Source organism: Lissotriton helveticus, chromosome 5_1 (assembly GCF_964261635.1).
Source record: "Lissotriton helveticus chromosome 5_1, aLisHel1.1, whole genome shotgun sequence".
Lineage (NCBI taxonomy): Eukaryota > Metazoa > Chordata > Amphibia > Caudata > Salamandridae > Lissotriton > Lissotriton helveticus.
Window position 1 is genome coordinate 649,835,428 of NC_136065.1, and position 18,680 is coordinate 649,854,107.

The following is an 18,680-nucleotide window of genomic DNA, read 5'->3' on the forward strand; positions in this document are numbered from 1 at the left end:
GGGCACGCCTTGTCGTTTCCTAGGTGGGCATTGCTACCACACCTGTAACATTGAGATTGTCCAGCTTTGTTGGACCTGCTGTCCGTCTGGCGTCTGTTGGCGTTGTCAGATCTCCCGCCTCCTTGGTGTCTCCGTGTCTCGTACTGCTTCGATTGGTCATTTCTATTTGGCGCCATTACCTTGCATACGGTCTGTGACTCCTGGACTTCCTTCTTCGCTGCCTGAGCGCACCTTCTTGATAACTCAGCCTTCTTGACCATCGCCCAGATTTCTTTGAGTGGGGCGTCGCCATTCACCCACAACTTCTCTTGTATGTGGGAACTCGAAGTGTGCATGATAATCTGGTCCCTGATTAGTTCATCATGCAGTCCCCCAAACTTGCACGTGAGGGCCAACTTTCTCAACGCTACGACATACTCGTCGACAGACTCACTGCTCTTCTGCTTTCTTTGAAAAAAATTGAACCTGTCGATGGCGACGCACACCACCGGTCTGTAGTGCGCATCTAGGTCGGCGATGGCGTGATCAAACACCTCTGCGTCCCCGGCGTCTCTCTCACCTTTGACAATGGTGTCATACACCCTGAGCCCTTCTGGGCCTAAATTGTGGAGCAATATCTTTTTTTTTCTTTTGCTGGAGAATTGGGTGTCACTCTCCTCTTCTAGCGCCTCCAGATAGTTAAGGAAGTACCTCTTCCAGTCTTCCCATTTCCTTTCCGGTTCGCCACTGTTCGTTAGAAACGGTACCAGTTGGGTGAGGGATGTGCCCTGGTTCGCCATCACTGGAGCGTTCCTTCTGTTCCCTGCTGCGACGACTATTTGTCTGGTCGGATTCCCTGGAGCGTCTTGCCCCCCCTCCGTCCTCTTCTCTGTTCTCCTCGTCACTTTCTTCCCCTTGGTTTCTCTCTGAGGGGTATGATATTGCTCGTGGGCCACCTCCTGCACCTGCTTGCGAGGAGCCTGCTGCTTCCGCCGGTGCTTGCTGCTCCGCCAGGATGTCTGGTCACTCACTGTGGACCACGCAGGTCTGCTGGTCTGAGTACTCTGTGGCTCCACGCGTGGGTGCCCTCTGTAGCTGCGTGGTGCACTTTGTCTAGTGTGGCTGGTGCTTGTTGAGGTGGTGACCTTCTCCACTGCACCTGGTGTGGTATAAGGGCGCTGTGGTGGCCTCAGGCGTTGTTAGCCGGTTTGCGCGCCAATTTCATGAGTGACGGCGGCTCCTCTGCCGCGCTCCGGTTCAATTTCTGATCTCACGCGCAATGCGTGTGCGCGGGGTGTGGTCGCGTGCGTTCTCGGGAGGCGTCCCTATCTCGTCGCCATTGTAATAATGTATGAGGCGCACACGTTAGCGTAGATCAGGATTCTTTATTTGGAGCGCCGGGAGACTGCTGCCTGTGCCTATGACGGTCGGCGCCAACTAACTAACATGGCCGCCTTCCGTTTCCTGTCCGCCCCCTTCCTGTTCCGGAGACGGAACACTAGAGCGCTACCACACTCTGAGGATGGATACATATTTGCGTGGCGGCCCCTGGCAGGGATTTGGCGGCCTCCGGCTCTGTTCCACTTCCAAACACCCTGACCCCAATCCCCCCCCTTCACTGGCCTCCATGCGTTCCTCCTGGTTCTTGAGCTCGAGGGGCTCCGCCCCACCCGGACACCCTCTTCCCAGGCCCCCTACCTACGCTCCCTGCCCAGGGCCGCCATGAGCCTAGAGTCACCCCTGGAGTTGGTGCAAGGTTCTATTATTAGGTGGTGGGAGCTGTGAAGGCCATTATCATTAAAATGTATGCTTCACTCTGTCAACTGGGAGTGGGTGAGGATACGGGGAGCCTGTCCCACTGCACAGTGTTCTCTGTGACTGACCGATAGAAGGTACACTAACAACCTTACTAAATAAATACATATAAACAAGACGGTAATTTTTCATAGCCGAGTGAACACACCAACAGAGCACGCAGCATGCATCGGAAAACAAAACTGAACGTCGAAATAATCGCGCACGACCTTTGGCAGGATTCTCGGTTTGTGGAAAATTACCTACGTAGTTTTTTTTTCCAAAACCTGCAACACCGCCAACCCCACACTAAATTATTGAGTTGGCTTTCAGTTTGCATTACAGGCTCACACGCCTTCCTTTTCTCCTGTTTGACGTCCCATCGCCGTCTCTCTCTCTCTCTCTCTCAGAGAGACATTTTGGCAGCACGCGGTTTGGACTTGTACCTCCTCCTGTTTCAGACGAGTGAAGACAGTCCCTGTGATCAGGCGGCGGCTGGGAAGGACAGCGCCGCGAATTAACATGATCTCATCTTCGCAGTTTGCCAGGGCGCGCCTTGAGCAGAGCAGACCTCTCCCTTCCGTGGAAACCGAGCCTTGTTCACGAGCGAATCCCAACCAACACGTGTTGGTTGAATTCATTTGTGCAGCGCATTCTGCCATTAGAATGGCTTTGTAGCGCTCTGTGATGGCACAGTAAATAAGGCGCTAGTTATATATAAATGCGCAGCAAATAAGGCGCTAGTTATACGCATACGTGCCAACCAACATGTTAGGACAGGGACGTGGGAGATTTAAAATAAAAATTCGGGAGAATGAAAACTCCCCATTGACTTCCATTGTAGAAAATTAAATTTCAGGCGGGAGATAGCTAAAACCGGGTCTATTGGCATGTATGCATATGTCATTGGAGGATATTGGGACAAGTGCAAACAATTGAAAGTATATGGACATATCGGAGTGCATTTTTGAGACTTTGAGACAAATGTCATTTTCCCACAGTTTGTATTATTAGAACGAATAACATTTTGGCTGAGGTTGTGCTTTTGTTTTCTGGGGTAAATGTGTTTTTAAACGGTAGTACGTCTGACGGAGAATTCATTTCCTGGCTGTGCCCTAGAACAAAAGATGTGGTTTTGTGCGACCTTCCTCTCACACAGACTGACCTTTCCGTGCACCCCGAGGAGCGTTTGAGCGGAAGTAAATGCCGTTTGTGAAAAGTGACCGGAAGCGGAATATTTGGAATCGAAAATAAATAAATACGAGGAAATAATGCCGCATAGACAATATCAGGCGCGAGAAAACCCAAGGAGAGGGAATACTAACTGGCAGCTAAGCTACACGCACTATTAATTACGCAGAATTTACTATTTAAATTGAACCGTTTTAATAGGTACAGTTTGAATCTGGCCTAGTTCAGGATTGTCAGATGCTTAGCCCTGCAGCCGATAGCTGGAGGGGGGCTAGGACCTGGCAAACCATCCAAACCAGACATACAACGTAAACAAACAAAAGAGTGGACATAAGGACAAAATACATTAGCGCATCTCTAAAGTGCCAATCTCTACACACGGTCTCCAGTAGACCCTCTTAATATTTTGACTTCTGCAGACACCAGTGAGTCACAACTGTAAGTCACTGACCCCAAAGTGATTTGAACCTCAACGATACATCAACAATACACAAATAAGTACACACTGTACAAGCTCAGCACATTCAATGTCCCCTTCAACGGTAGGTTTAAATATAATAGGGACTACACATAAGTAAAAGACCCAGGCCTTATTCCCAAATCGGTAGATAATCCTGTGAAATCAGAGATCTCCGCAGAAGTAGTGAGAATTCAGGGCTCGAGTCGGGATACCACGGGGGTGGACGGGGTCCCCCCACTTATTTTACGGGGAGCTCGATAACTGGAGCAAATGGAGCCACACAATCACTCTTTGGCCTCTCTGGGGTGAGATCTGAGCCCATTCAGAACCCTGCTCAGGCGCTGGCTTCTTTGATGCAAACACATCTAAGGGGTGAGAAAGGGGAGGCAATGAGTGATGGTGCAAGCCACCTTTTGTGACGTCACTTCCTGTCCTGAGGTCAGCGTCCCCCCCACTTCTTTTTTTAGGACTTGTGCCCTGAGTGAGATAGAAATACTCATTGGATTGACATTGGCCTTGGACAGACAAAGCTTTGTATGGACAAAGCTGGAGACTGCGCACATACGTGCCAACATTCTAGAAGAGGAAAGTGGGAGATTTAAAAAATAATAATCAGGAGATGTATTTCTCCCATTGATTTCTATTGAGGCCTGAATCAGTTCTGCTGGCATGTACTCAACTTGAACATGTGCTGCTGCTGCAGGATGGGATGTGAGAAATGTAAATATACGTTTTTTCCTTACCTGTCAGGAGCATGGAGAAAGCACAATGGCAGGCAGTGAGTGTGACAAACATGTTGTGCACTCGCTTGCAGGAGTAGGTTACTGGTTGTAGCCCAACAAGGAATCATGTTTATGCATGCAGGAATCAGGGGGCCGGAGACTACCCTTGAAATCTGGAAGTCTCCCGGCTGAATCAGGTGGGTTGGCATGTTATGTATGTAGGGTAATAGTGACAAAAGGTGACCAAGACAGTAATTGAATAAATGTTAGAAGATTAGGTGCTCATGATGCTAGAGTACACAGAGTTTCCTACTGGGAAGTAGTACTTTAGCTCTGTTAAAAAGTACAGGAATTCCCTCTTTCGAATACAAGAGGTATTTAGGTGCTTGCAATCTTTAACCCCTCCACTGTGCCCGCAATTTTGCGGAAGTGTGGTACTTCCGCAAAACAGGCAGGGCCGCACGGCTATTGGCCGACGGCAGCACCAGCGAGGTAGCGTTGCCGTCGGCCAATGGCCAACGGCAGCATGGAAGGGGTTAAGTGCCTGTTCCTTTGTAGAAACTGCAGCTCTTCTTGCCTCCTCCACTGGGAATTTTCTAGCCTTAGGGGATCTCAATATTCATCTTGATGACCCCTCCAACTCGCTGGGTGTAGAGTTGCAAGGCGATCTCAAAGCTTTGGGGATCAACCTGGCTAATTTGGGCGCAACTCATGGGAAGGGCCACCTGTTGGACCCCATATTTTCTAATTCGGTCTGCCTTAAAGCCTTGCCAGCGTTGGCTCTGCCATGGACAGACCACTTTATGGTGCCTGCCCAGTGGCAGTCCGATGCTCCTGTCGCACCAGCCCCGAGGGTATATACCGTAGAAAGAGCCTGGTCTAGGCTTCCAGTCGACACCTGGGCGTTACATCTGGAGGCGTCCCGGCCTCCCCTTGGTACCAACCCGCTAGTTGCGGATGAGAATTTAAACATCTGGCTCACCAATTCGCTGGACACTCTCCTCCCCAAAAAGAAACAACTTTCTAGGGGTAAGAGAGTGGGATCTGCGCCCTGGTATACAACTGAGCTGAGGACATTAAGGAAGGGCTGCAAGAGGCTGGAGCGGACCAGGCGGAAAGACTGGAGTGAAACGAGCCGGAAACAATATCGGGCGGCTCTTAGTACCTATAAAGTCGCTATTCGGGCAGCTAAATCAGGGTTCTTTGAGGAGAGAATAGGCTCTGCGGCCAACTCCTCGAAGGAATCGTTTAGGGTCATTAAAGAACTTCTGAAAACCCCCGAACCTCAGGTCATTCACGAGGACCCACGTGAGAAATGCTCAGAACTCGCCTCCTTCTTTAAAACCAAAATAGACAACATCTTGGCATCTCTTCCTAGGTTATCCGAGGAGGTACCCTTGGATGGTAAGACGGCCATGAAAAGCGGCTCTCCGAAAGATCCTGCACCCATGAAGTACCTGAAGCAGGTAGCCCCCATCATCGGCGGTCCAGTGACAGACCTCATAAACCTGTCTCTCACCCAGTGGTGCCCCCTAGTTGGAAAGGAGCGGTCGTTAAGGCACTCCTGAAGAAGCCTAACCTGGACCCAGCCGATCTTGCCAACTTTAGACCCATTTCCCTACTCCCCGGCCTTAGTAAGGTGGCGGAGAAGTTGGTGAATGGGTGCTTATCGGGCTTCCTGGAGTCCAATTCTCTTCTGGGTGATTCCCAAACAGGCTTCCGCCCCGGTCAGGGGACTGATACTGCCCTGTTGGCAGTCGTGGAGAATGCCAGGAGCATTTTGGATTCAGGGGGATCGGTGGCAGTGATCCTCCTGGACCTCAGTGCGGCATTCGACACCGTAGACCATCAGGTGCTTCTCCAACGGTTGTCGGGGGTGGGGGTCTCGGGGATGGCCCTCAAGTGGTTTGCTTCTTTTTTGGAGGGTCGGACATTTGAGGTATGGGAAGGCCATGAGAAATCATCCTCAGTACCTCTCCAGTGTGGTGTGCCACAGGGCTCATCGTTGAGCCCTACTTTATTTAACATTTACATGGCCCCTCTGGAGAGTGTGGTACTGCCTCTGGGTATTAAGATCATCAGCTACGCTGATGATACTCAGTTGGTGGTAGGGCTTTCCCAGTCGGCTTACCATCCCGACCGGCTGCACACGTGTCTGGATAAGATCTTCACGTGGATGTGTAGCTCAGCACTCAAGCTTAACGGCTCCAAGACTGAGCTGATGTTACTGGGGAATTCCCCTCCCTCCTTACCACCTGGCAGCTGGCCTAGCTGCCTGGGAGCTGCCCCCACCCCCAAGCAGGAGATCAAGAGCCTGGGGGTGTGGTTGGAGCAGGACCTTTCCTTTAAGACGCACGCTAAAAAGACCGCAGGCGTGTGCTTTGGTCTGCTCCGATCAGCTCGGAAGATCTTACCTCTCCTCCCAGTCGCCTCTAGGAGGCTACTTATCCAGGGGCTTATCATCTCGCGGCTGGACTTCAGCAACGCGTTGTTTTTGGGTGCCCCAGAGTCCACCCTAACCAAATTGCAGCATGTGCAGAATGCGGCCGCCAGGCTCCTGACAGGCCTTCCCAGGCGTCAGTCAGCACGCCCTGCGCTGAAGGCGCTACACTGGCTCCCTGTGAGTGAGAGGGTGAGCTTTAAGGCACTTTGTTTGGCCCACAAAAGTTTGCAGGGGAAAGGCCCTCCGATCCTTCGGGATATGGTTCAACCTTACAAGGCCCTCCGTTCCCTCCGTTCTGATCATCAACACCTATTGCAGGTTTTGAGGGTAAGGAAGGCAAGAACTGGTGGTAGAAGGTTCTCTATAAACGTGGCCACCCTGTGGAACTCTCTCCCTTTTTACTTGCGTTCGGAACCGAGTTTTTTACGCTTCCGTAAACTTTTAAAAACCTATCTCTTTCCTGCCTAATTCTGTGCCTAGTAGGGTGGCGTTACCTCTCTGGATAAGCGCGGGGATGCCCAAGGGTAACCAGGTGCTATATAAAACTCAGTAATAATAATAATAATAATAATAATAATAATAATTTAAAGCAGAATGTGCAGACTGGAAGGGACTTTTGGGGTGTCTTCCTTTGAATTCATGCATAGATCACTAAGTGCTTAGAATATCGCCTCTGTCAGTGTGAAGATGTGTATGATTTTATAAAAAGAAAAAATGGCAAGCAATTCAAGACTGTTTTCAGTCAGAAGCCGATTGCTACTACAGGCTGGAGTGTGACTAAAATGTTTTTAAAATACATATAATTTTTGTAAAGATACATCTTTACTGATTTTTTTTAGTTGATACATATCTGAAATCCATTGGTGAAGCCTGTACAGTAGAGTTCAAATATTATTACTTTAAGAAACTATTGTCATTTATAGTAAGGATCCAACTTTATATAGGTATTTAACTCATATGTCTTTAATAAATGACATAAATCATAATTGGAGATCAAATGGGTCCGCAGACACTCAATGTTCTGTGGACCACGGGCTAAGAACTGCTTCTCCAGTGTTTAATACATTACAGCATTAAACTAAAATATTTTCTTTTATAGAGAGAGGCATCAAGTGAAAGACAAAATAAATTGAAGCAATTCCGAGGAGTTATCGAGGAATCAGTTTGAAGCAAGACATGATACAGAAAAAAACAATGTTTTATAACAAGAAACATGCTTATTAAATTAATGATTTAATCTGAAAAAAATCTGAGAAATAAATTAATCAATTTACTTAATTTATTTATTTCAGATTTTTCCACAGATTAAATCATTTATTTAATAAGCATTTTTACATAAAACAAACGGATTTTTTTCTGTATCACGTTTTGCTTTAAACTGACTCCTCAGTAACTTTTACCTTTACTTAATATTTTGATACTGTGTTTAATATGAATCTGTGTTGAAATAACAATTCCCTTATGAGTTCTCTATAAACCACCAAGAGATTTTATAAAAAGGGGGTATAATCTGGCACAGGATATGAAGTGTTGAGTTCCTAGTACACCCATGGATGACCGGAAACCAACATGATATCCTTTTGAGAGACTATAGATTCTCTAACTCTGCCTCAGACTTTTTTCATTAAACAAGATGAAGATATTGTTGAGAAAATGTATTTTAATCTTGAAAATAATGATCTAGGTTACTGTTGGGTGGAAATGACAGCACACAACCATTATAATGAGAATGGGCAGCAGTTTAGACCTGCTTCTTGTAAGGTCCCTGTATGGATACCAACCCCATATACCATGGACTTCAAATTGTCATACTTCAGTGGTACTCACTCCATAAATCAAAGAACCAATCAAAGACTTGTACAGAGGAAACATGGCAACCCTCATTCTCTTTGACCTCTCTGCAGCATTTTACACAGTCTCACACCTCCATCCTCATCAGGCGCCTGCATGAGATTGAAATCCAAGGACCGTCTCTCCACTGGATCGGCTCCTTCTTAACGGATAGACACAGGCTGTCAGCCTAGCACATTACTCCGTGGAAGCCTGCAAACTCATCTGCAGAGAGCCTCAAGGTTCATTGCTCAGCCTCACTGTCTGTAACGTATACATGATTCCTCTGTCCAACGTCATCTACACATACAACCTCAATATCCTCTCCTACGCCGATATCACATAACTCATACTCTCCCGACAAGGTCCCCCAAACCTGGAAGCAAGTTCACCACATACATGACAGAATTCGCTAACTGGATGGCAGCTGTTGAACCTAGCCCTTTTCGCAGGGTTATCCTCAACTTTCTGACTTCCTCCTTCTGTTTTTCTGACCATTTTGCTGGTTTCAGGACTCTGGGCACTTTACCACTGCTAATCAGTGCAAAGGTGCATGTGCTTTCTCCTCTAAAACATGGTACGATTGGTGTAGATCTGTTTGGCATATTTAATTTACCCGTAAATCCCTTGTAAAGTGGTATACAATAATCCTAGGGCCTGTTAAATAAATGGTACTAGTGGGTTTGCAGCGCTGATTGCGCCACCCACAGAAATAGCCTTTCAAACCTGTGTCAGGGCTGCCACTGCAGGTCTTGTGTGCACAGTTTACTGCCACATTTACTGGGCTTTTAAAATTATTTGCCAAACATTAAACTCCCCTTTTACTAAATGTAGGTCACCCCTACGGTAGGCCCTAGGTAGCCCTATGGGCAGGCTGCTGTTTAACTAAAAGGTAGGACATGCATTTATTGTGTGGCATTTCCTGGTAGTCACAGCCTATTTTGTTTCTCACTACTGTGAGGCATTCTCCTCTTATAGGTTAGCATTGGGAATTATATATGCATTTAAGTGGTAATTTCTGATCTGTTGCCATGTTTGGAAGCTTTAGAACAGTGTGTTGTTGGATTTTACATTAATATTTTAGAAATGCCACTTTTAGAAAGTGGTACTTTCTCTGTGCTTATGACTCTTTGTGCTTTGCAGCCCAACTCCAATCCATGTCTAGGCCTGGGTGACAGCTATTTTGTGCATACCAGACAGCCATCACAAATGAAGGGTTTGGTGTGACAGGGTTACATCTGCATTCTGATGGTCTTCCTGGGCTGGGAGAGAGGGGCATCCACACTTTACATATGCTGTGTCATGCCCTTACACAAAGGGCAGATTCACCCCCTTCTGATGTCTGGACCAAGGCAAGGGTGAATGGGAATGTTGTGCATTTCTAAAGATTATTTTGAAGTTACCTCTTGAACAATGACATGTTGGCTCAGACCACATAACTTAAGACACTGTGTGGGACTGGTAACCAGATGCTGCTGGCACCACATACTGCACCAGAGGACTGCTGGCAAACCAGGAGGAACCGCCATTTGAACTGCTTGCTTTGTTGTGCTAACCTGCTGCCTGCTAGGTTGCTAAAGGGACTGCCACTCGGTCAAGTGACTCTGTGTGCTGTCCTGCCTGCTGCTACCCTGAGTGTGCCCCATGTTCTCCAGGGGCTGGCTGGCTGTTTCTCCCCACCTCTGTTTGTTTGGAAACCTGGGGTTTATGAGGAGCCAGAGAGATTCCCTTCCTTTTTTGTTGGCATCTTGCTCAAAACTAGACCCTGGTGAACACTTCAGCTTCTCACTTATTGTGGCTAGACCCACGTGTGTTTTCAGATCAAGCAATCTGTTTTGGTCTGCACTCCCCAGGAGCAGTGGGAGTATTTCTCTGAATGTGGGCACAGGGTGCTGCCAGCAAGGCGCGACCAGAGTGCTTTGCTTGCTCAAGCGCCCTGATCCAAGAGTCCCCACAAGGGGGAAGAGCTGTGCCTCGGGCCAGCGTGTCCCTGGTTTCGCTTCTCGCTGCCCAATCAGTGAGCCACCCAAAGTTTGAATTGAGCCGCGCTCAATGGGAGACGCTTGGCGCACCATTTAGCTTGGATTTTCACACTTCACCCAAAATAAGGTAGTGTGGCTGAGCAGGGAAAGGAGCGAAAACAGCCACGCCGGGCTCCCGCAGGAAGCCAGAAGAGACCATGAGAGGTCTCATCTGCCTGCATTTTCACCCGCATTTTGACATTAGGAATGAGTGTGTGCTTTTCCCCCAAACTAAGGGGCGTGAGGCCGACGTCGCTGCACTGGCCAGTAGAAGCCTTGGAGGAGCTGGGGTGCAGGGACAGGGCAGTTCTCTCGCTGACTATGCGTTCACGGGCAGCTGCCTAGCCTCTATTACGCCACGTGGGGGACCAGGAGAGGCCTCCAGCGTTCACATACATGGATCATTTGCCTAACTGTGCTGATGAGGTGAGTCCTCGATGGAGGCCTCTGAATGGGAATGGGTTGTCTTTACTGCCTTCCAAGACTGGCTACCTTCAAGGCGATGGCCTGTTGGTTTTGCAATCACAAAATATCCTTCCCAGTCTCTAACCAGCTAATAGGAGCAAAGGTGCTCGGGTGCCCCTTGTTGTAGAGGGCAGAGCAGCTAATGTTCACTTCAATCTTGCATACCTGGCTCAATACTGGGATGTTACTTGCCTTGAAAGCATCGTCAAATACTGGGAAAGCATTTCGCTGTTGCATACAGTAATAGCGATATTAGTATCTTGCCTTGTATAGAGAAGCTGTGAATTACAGTAGAAGGCCTAATAGGAGCGCAGGTACTCTTGTGCCCTATATTCCTTCCTGTAATAAATGTTTACTACTGCTATTCATAGGATTGCTTACATGATACTCCTGAAATATCTACTGTATATGTGATATTACTGCAATACAAGTGATTGGTTATTTACTGCTGCATTACATGCCTAAATATTTACTGATATATGGTGTGTTGCCTTGCATTGTCAGGATAACAAGTACATTCTTAGGTTTTGTATAATATGCATTATCTAGGATTTATGTCATTTTGGTCTATGTTTTAGGCACAATATACTATATATATATATATATATATACATATATATATATATATATATATATATATATATATATATATATATATTAATAAACCTTACGTGGAGTCACTTTTGTGGAATATTCATTGTGTTATTGTAGGAGTGTGTTGTGCAAACACTTTACACATTGACTCTAATGATAAGGCAGACTGCTTTGCGCCAAACGCTACCAAAGGGTGAGCACAGGTTATCTTTGGTGTGCAACTTACTTGCCCGGACTATAGTGGTGGGTTCTGCCTGGAATAGGTGCAAACCCTAGCCAACCAGTAACCGCATTTCTAACAGCAGACAACTGTCTCAATCTTCTCAACCGCAAGACAAAAGTAGTGGCCATCAGAAAGAACACATCACCATGGAACTAGCGATAAGAATATCTCACCATGAAACTCCAACTGGTGGCTGGCCATCTTGGATCCACACCCAGCGCCCACACCAGGCACCTCAGGTTTATCTTTGACAGCAAGCTGAACATGAGGATGGGCATTCCCTTACATCACTCCTAGTGTGGAACGGACTCCCACTTCACATCAAAGCCTCCTCCTCCCTACTTGAATTCCGCAAGAAGCTGAAGATCTGGCTTTTCAATTAATCAAACTACAACAGGCAGGACTAGGCACACACACCTGCGCAGTGCCAGGATACCTACACATGTGATAGTGCGCTTTGCAAATACACATAACATAACAAACATCTTTCCTAAAAGAATTGCTTCTGACCTCTCTTGTATTGAAGGGCAGGTTCAATATGCACATTAAAGAAGGTATTATGATTGTTTCTTAAACAGATATGGTTGGTTTTATTGTGAGCTGTTTTATGTAAACATGGTTTTATTGTTCCATGTCCATGTTGTTATATTGTAATAGCCATGTGAAAAGTCTCGGATGTCACTAAACAACAAGGAAATGGCAACTAATTCTATGGTATATCAACAGTACACAAGCAATCAAGCAATTCATTCACCTTTGGGTATTCACATACAAATATTTTTATGTAAAAGCTCAAACGTCACAAAGCAATAGGTGGACTTTAGAAATTAATGGCTTAGTATGAAAAACACCTACAACCTTCAACTATGTGTCATGCACTGCTCTTGCATGTTGTATGCTCTCAATGTACGACCAATGCTACCAATCATGTGCACACTGCACACTCCTGGTAACCATCAACCTCCCACTCTAGGACTACTCATACTTTCTATATGATCCCTGCTTAAAGTAGTAACACGCGTACCCACTGCAAACATTGCTGGTATACACATTTCTTCAGATACCAAAGTGCTTTGACCAGCTCCGTTTCCTAAATTCATATTTCTAAAATGCTCTTCTGTCCACCTGAAAACGAACACTCCTTACATATTTACAGTGACACAATAGTCAGTTTTGCTAACTCTAGCATGAAATGACTGTGCTGGCAAGACAAGGAGGTGCCCAAACAAGGAGGTGCCCATAACAAAAATGCTGCATTTGGAATGTAGGCACGCTTTCTCTAGGGGGAGTAAAGATAGCCTCCAGTTCTCTTGCACGGCCACATATAGCGTCGTGCACTTTGCTTACTATAGCCAGGGGCAAGGCTTCTGGCATTCTTTTTTTTTTATATTTCTTTTTATTAAAAAATAAACAAAGAAAACAGCAAGGTAACAATAAATTACGCAAAGCAAATGGACTGTACAAGGGCGGACCATCAGTACATAAACAACAGTGTAAAAAGGATATGATTGGGGGGGGGGGGAGGAAGAAGGAAAGGAGACCTCAAATATAATATTTAGTCAAGATTAGGGGGAAAGCGGGAGATCAAGTACAACTGTTTCAGGTGGTACACATATATCTCTCCTCTGTAGCGATTCCAGGGGGCCCAGATTTTATGCCACTTCCGGGGACGACCTCGAGCCACATATTCAGTCTTTTTTCCTGAACATACACCAATCCATGTCATCCATCCAACCCTCAATAGTAGGAGGCCGCTGAGATCCCCACAATTGTGCAATATTACGTTTAGCAATCATCTTTCCCAGGGTCACCCATTGCGTTTGGGCTACATTATAATCAGTGGGCTCCCAAACATTCAACAGGCAACGCCTGGCTTCAGGCAAAAGTGCCACACCCATAACTTCCTGAAGCACCTTGTGGACCCTGCACAAATAGTCGGCTACTTTCCCACACTCCCAGATGATGTGCATAAACGTGGCCAACTGGCCACAACCCCGCCTACACAGACCCTCTTCCGAAAAAGCCATCTGAACCAAGAAGGGGACCCGTGACATACACTCTATGTAGTATATTGAGTTGGACCAATCTCAGGCGAGCTGGAATCGCGATCTCCTTTGGGGAGGAGATCACGGACTGCCAATCTTCATCATCAAGTTCAAGACTGTCACGGGTCCACTGATCTCGCAGTTGCAACAAAAGGTCTGCTCTATGGTTAATCAGTTTTTTATACACTAGGGAGATGGTACTGTCCGGTACAAAGCCATCCATAACACGGTCCTCCAGCGGGGCAGACTCGGGTATCTCCACCCCCCTAGGGAAGACCGAATCGAGCGTGTGACGGATCTGTGCATAATGGAAGTACTCCGTTCCTCCCAGCTTGAACTCGGCCTGCAGGGCCACAAAGGACTTCACTTGCCCCTTAACCCAGAGATCACCCACCCTGGATATACCAGTGAGGTCCCACCTGTCAAATCCCTTCGTGTTCCACAGTTTACCAAGCCGATCTGATCCAAAAAGCGGGGTCGCTAAGGTCAAACGATCTTTCCACCCCAACGCGCTGGTGGCGTCCTGCCAAACCCGCACAGCTGTCCGCGTCGGCCCCGTCAGAGACCTCACTACCGATTTGGAATATAATGACCTATAGTAATTACCCCAGGGAGCAACCACCTATCCAAAGCAAAACCTGGGTTTGGCCTGGGGCAATACGTACCGTGGTTGATGGCCCCCAACTGCGACGCCCAGTAGTACCGTTTAATATCGGGAAGAGCAATACCCCCGTCATACCAGGGGAGCGTCAATTTGGCGAGTGCAATCCGGGGCCTACCATCCCATAGCAATTTCCTCTGTAGACCCTCAACTATACGGAAGTAGCTACCAGGAACAAAATCAAGGGTATTCTGCAGGGCGTACAAAAAACGAGGAAGGGACATCATCTTAAAAAGGGCCGCACGTCCGAGTAACGAAAGTGGAAGTTTCCGCCAATTCTCCACGTCTCGCCTCAACCGCGCCAAGGGAGGAAGGAGATTTTTCTCGTACTGGATCAAGGGGTCCATTGAAATAAAAATACCAAGATATTTAAAACCCTGCTGTGCAATCTGGATAGGACAGCCACGCGGCAAAACCGGTACATCACCACCGAGTACATAGAGAGAAGATTTCGCCCAGTTGACAATCAGACCAGAATTCTTACCAAAGGAAATCAAAATGTCGTATAACACTGTCAGGGATTTTCTGGAGGAGGTCAGGTACAAAAGGATGTCATCCGCATACAAGGAGATACGATCTTCGTGTTCCGGGGACCAATAAATACCCTTTATAGAGGGTTCCCAATGGATCCACGCAGCTAGGGGTTCAAGCGCCAGCACAAACAGGAGGGGAGACAGCGGGCAACCCTGATGGGTACCTCGCCCAAGACCAAACGTTGCAGAAACGCGGCCATTTACCACTACCTGAGCGAGGGGATCCGCGTAAAGAAGCCGCACCCAGCCAATAAACTCCGAGCCGAAACCAAATTTAGTCAGCACCGCCCATAAATACGGCCATTCCACAGTATCAAACGCCATAGTGGCATCTAAAGACGCCAAAATGGCCTATTCACGAAGCGTCGCCGCCCTAGCGATAACACCATGCAGCCGCCGAAGATTCAATGCCATATTCCGGTGCGGGATCAAACCGGATTGATACGGATGAACTAAATCGCCGATGACCGTGATTAGTCTATTAGCCAACAACTTAGCAAGAATCTTTGGCTCGGCGCTTAACAGTGAAATCGGCCGGCACGAAACACATTTATTCCGTGGCTTCCCCTCTTTATGTATAACGACTATGGTAGCCAAACGCTGATCCCGGGGGAGAAACCCACCATCGCGGGACTCCATGAACATGTCCCTTAAATACGGGGCAATCCTGTTGGGCTGAAGCTTGTATAACTCAATTGGCAAACCATTGGGGCCCATTGCTTTACCCGGACGTAAGGAATGCACAGCTAACGCTATTTCATCCACCGTGATCGCCGAGTCCATTAGATCCCTATCTTCCTCAGAAAGACTTGGAAGAGCTATATCTCGAAGCAGTAAAAGAGAATCCTGCTCCGGTCTATCGGACACAGAGGAGTACACAGTGTGAAAATGATTGGCAAAGCACGTCACTATCTCCTGCGGGTCGGTAACTAGGGCCCCATCCTCCCTCTCAATCTCTGGCACCACACGACTTGCTCTATCTTTCCTATCCAACCAAGCTATCAATTTGCCAGCCTTATCTCCGACATCATAGATACGCCCCTGTTGCTCCCGGCTAAGAGCCTTTGCCGCATCCGATACCAATGACTTATATTCAAGCTGCTTCAACTGCAGAACATGGAGTTTCGAGTTGGTCACCTCCTTCTCCAAAGCCAATTCCAAATCTGTTATTTCTGTCTATCTTAACCACTTCCTTCTCTTTCTGCTTATTAACTCCAGCGATCAATGACAGGGCCTGACCCCTCAGAACGGTCTTAAACGCTTCCCATAGAGAGACCGCGGAAGAAACCGAGCCTCCATTCTCTCGGAAATAATGATCCAGAGCCTTCACAAGCTCACTACTAATTTTAGGGCTACGAAGATACCAAGGGTTAATCGGGGCGACCGCTTCTGGCATTCTTGATTACCGGGGTTTCATTGGGGGTTAATAGGCCTGATCTGATACTCTGACTAACTGTGTACAATTGACTAGATGTTTTGGGCGTGTGACTAACAGTGTAAGAGGAGAGACCGTTATGGGGGTGATTTCAGGCATAAGCAGACGTTCTGGAGGTATCCCCCCATACCAAAGCATTTCTCTGGGTCTCCTAAACCTGGAGTGCCCTCATTACCCTCCCCCAGAGTGTAAGGCAAGTGGTGGGAGGTACCTCAGGTGCTGGACATGCTGACACCAGGCATGGCCTGAAGCACTGTGGGTGCCAAGCCTTGAACCCCTTACCTCCAACCCTCAGGAAAAAGGATGCAGAAGAGACACTCCAACTAGTATCAGAAGAGGTATACCAAGTGGGGGCAGAGAGGGAATCAGAGTATGTGACCTTGTGCTTGTATGAAATCAAGGCCAAAGTCAGTTCCACAGCTGGATGCAGGTTTTGGCCTATGATCGCAAGTCCACACAGATACCTGGCATCCCAGATAGAGTCAAAGCAATCTCTCCTTTTCGGTTGCATATGAAGATGGGTAGGTTATGGTGGAATGTTTCTCCATATAGGCCAATAAGTGTCGGTACAAAGGAACAAGGTGCAGGGTACTCCACAGTACCAACAGATGCTTTACAGTAGACCCTGGGGGCAACACACAGCCTTCATGTTGCACCAAACACGGCAACAGGGGTAATTTGCAGCAGCACACGGAACATGGGATGATGCCGAGGATGGGGTTTAGAAATGGGAACACAAAAACCACTGGAACACAGAATAAAACACAGAAACAAAAGCAGGGGACTCTATCCAACTATGAAACACTGTCTTAGTCTGTCAAGGCGAAGCTGAGTCAACGACAGCAAGTGGCTATGTTCAACAAGTTTCTGTGATGATGTAACTGATTGCGTTAATATCTTTATTGAGGTCATTGGAGATTTAATTAGTGATGTGATGAAAGACTTAATTTGAGAAGTAACCTGTGATTACATGCAAGAATGTGTAATGCAATATGTGATTGGAGATACACATTATATTTTTCATTTTTAGATGAACATTAAGGTGTCCCAACATTGCTATCTCAAAGAATCGTTTCTTTGTTTAACAAACATTTTGTTTGCTGATAATTTCTTAAAGACAGACCCAGCATTCTGTTTAAGACATATGTTCCCTCATAAAACTGGGCTATATACTTGTGTTGACATTCTAGTTACCTAATTAAGAGACTCCATGCACAAGATCAGACATGCCAGAGTCTTCCTAAGACCTTGAAAGTCTTTGGAAGACTTATTCTTAGACCAATTACCATAAAACTATGCGTGACATCATTCCAGATTTAAACTTCATAGCTTTATTCAAACAAATAATCATTATAAAAAGCAAAAAGTAATTAGTTAATCATCAGTTAGTAATCTGTCTTAATAGTAAATCAATCAAGGTCAAATAATGTGAGAGGATCAACATAAGGTCCAATGCCAAGCAAGTAAGAATCAAGAACTAGTATAGTTCAGCAAGAGGGCGGACAGAGACTCTGCCTCAATTAAAGCCCACAAAACTATAAAGAAAATAGACTTGTGCAGAGTCTAACTCAAAAACAATAAGCCAAAAGACGGACTTGTCTCCAAAATACAACATCTTTTAAAGGATTTTTAGACTACAGCTACACAAATCCATAGCATGGCACAACTCGATGAGCTGTACTAATATGATGCTTTTGCATAGCAACCAATCAATTTATTAACTTGCGATCACTAATGAAGCAGGGTCTAGTTTTACCATATAGACTTGCAATCACTAAGCAGGGTCTAGTTTTACCATATAGTGCCCCAGGCCCATTCTGTCCACCTCTGAAGCATGAGAGTTTCAATTGTCCCTGCCAGCCCATAGAGAAGGTTGTGTTAAAATTGTCCACACTGCCTGGAGCGTCCGATGTATCTCTCCTGTGACCCCTCCATGTACATCTTTCTGAACATCAAGACGTAGCAATAACAGTATGCGCCTGTCATTTAGAATAACAAAATTGGCTAAGAGTAGGAGTGGGGGCCAACTGGGACTTTCCACAGGTTTTGAAACTAAGACAGAGAAATGGCTCGAAATAATAGTTGACCTTTTGATAAACTTGTGTACCTTTTGTCACTTCTGCCTTCTTAAATATTTCCAAGAAGCGGCGCAAATTGTTTGATAAATGTTCACATTTTTGTTATCATTTACGATCAAACATCTGTCATAATCAGGACTTGTGGTCTGCAGTTCATCAAAATAATATAAAGAGCTGCCCCCAGTCCATTCGTTGACCACCTCCCA

The 18,680-nt window shown here is 46.7% G+C and overlaps 1 protein-coding gene across 1 annotated transcript in view; it reads right to left on the reverse strand.

Annotated features, from left to right (window-relative positions):
• The window catches only part of LOC144754814 (transmembrane protein 150A-like), a 687,487-nt gene that overhangs the window by 117,460 nt on the left and 551,347 nt on the right, over positions 1 to 18,680 (reverse strand). The window lies entirely within an intron of this gene.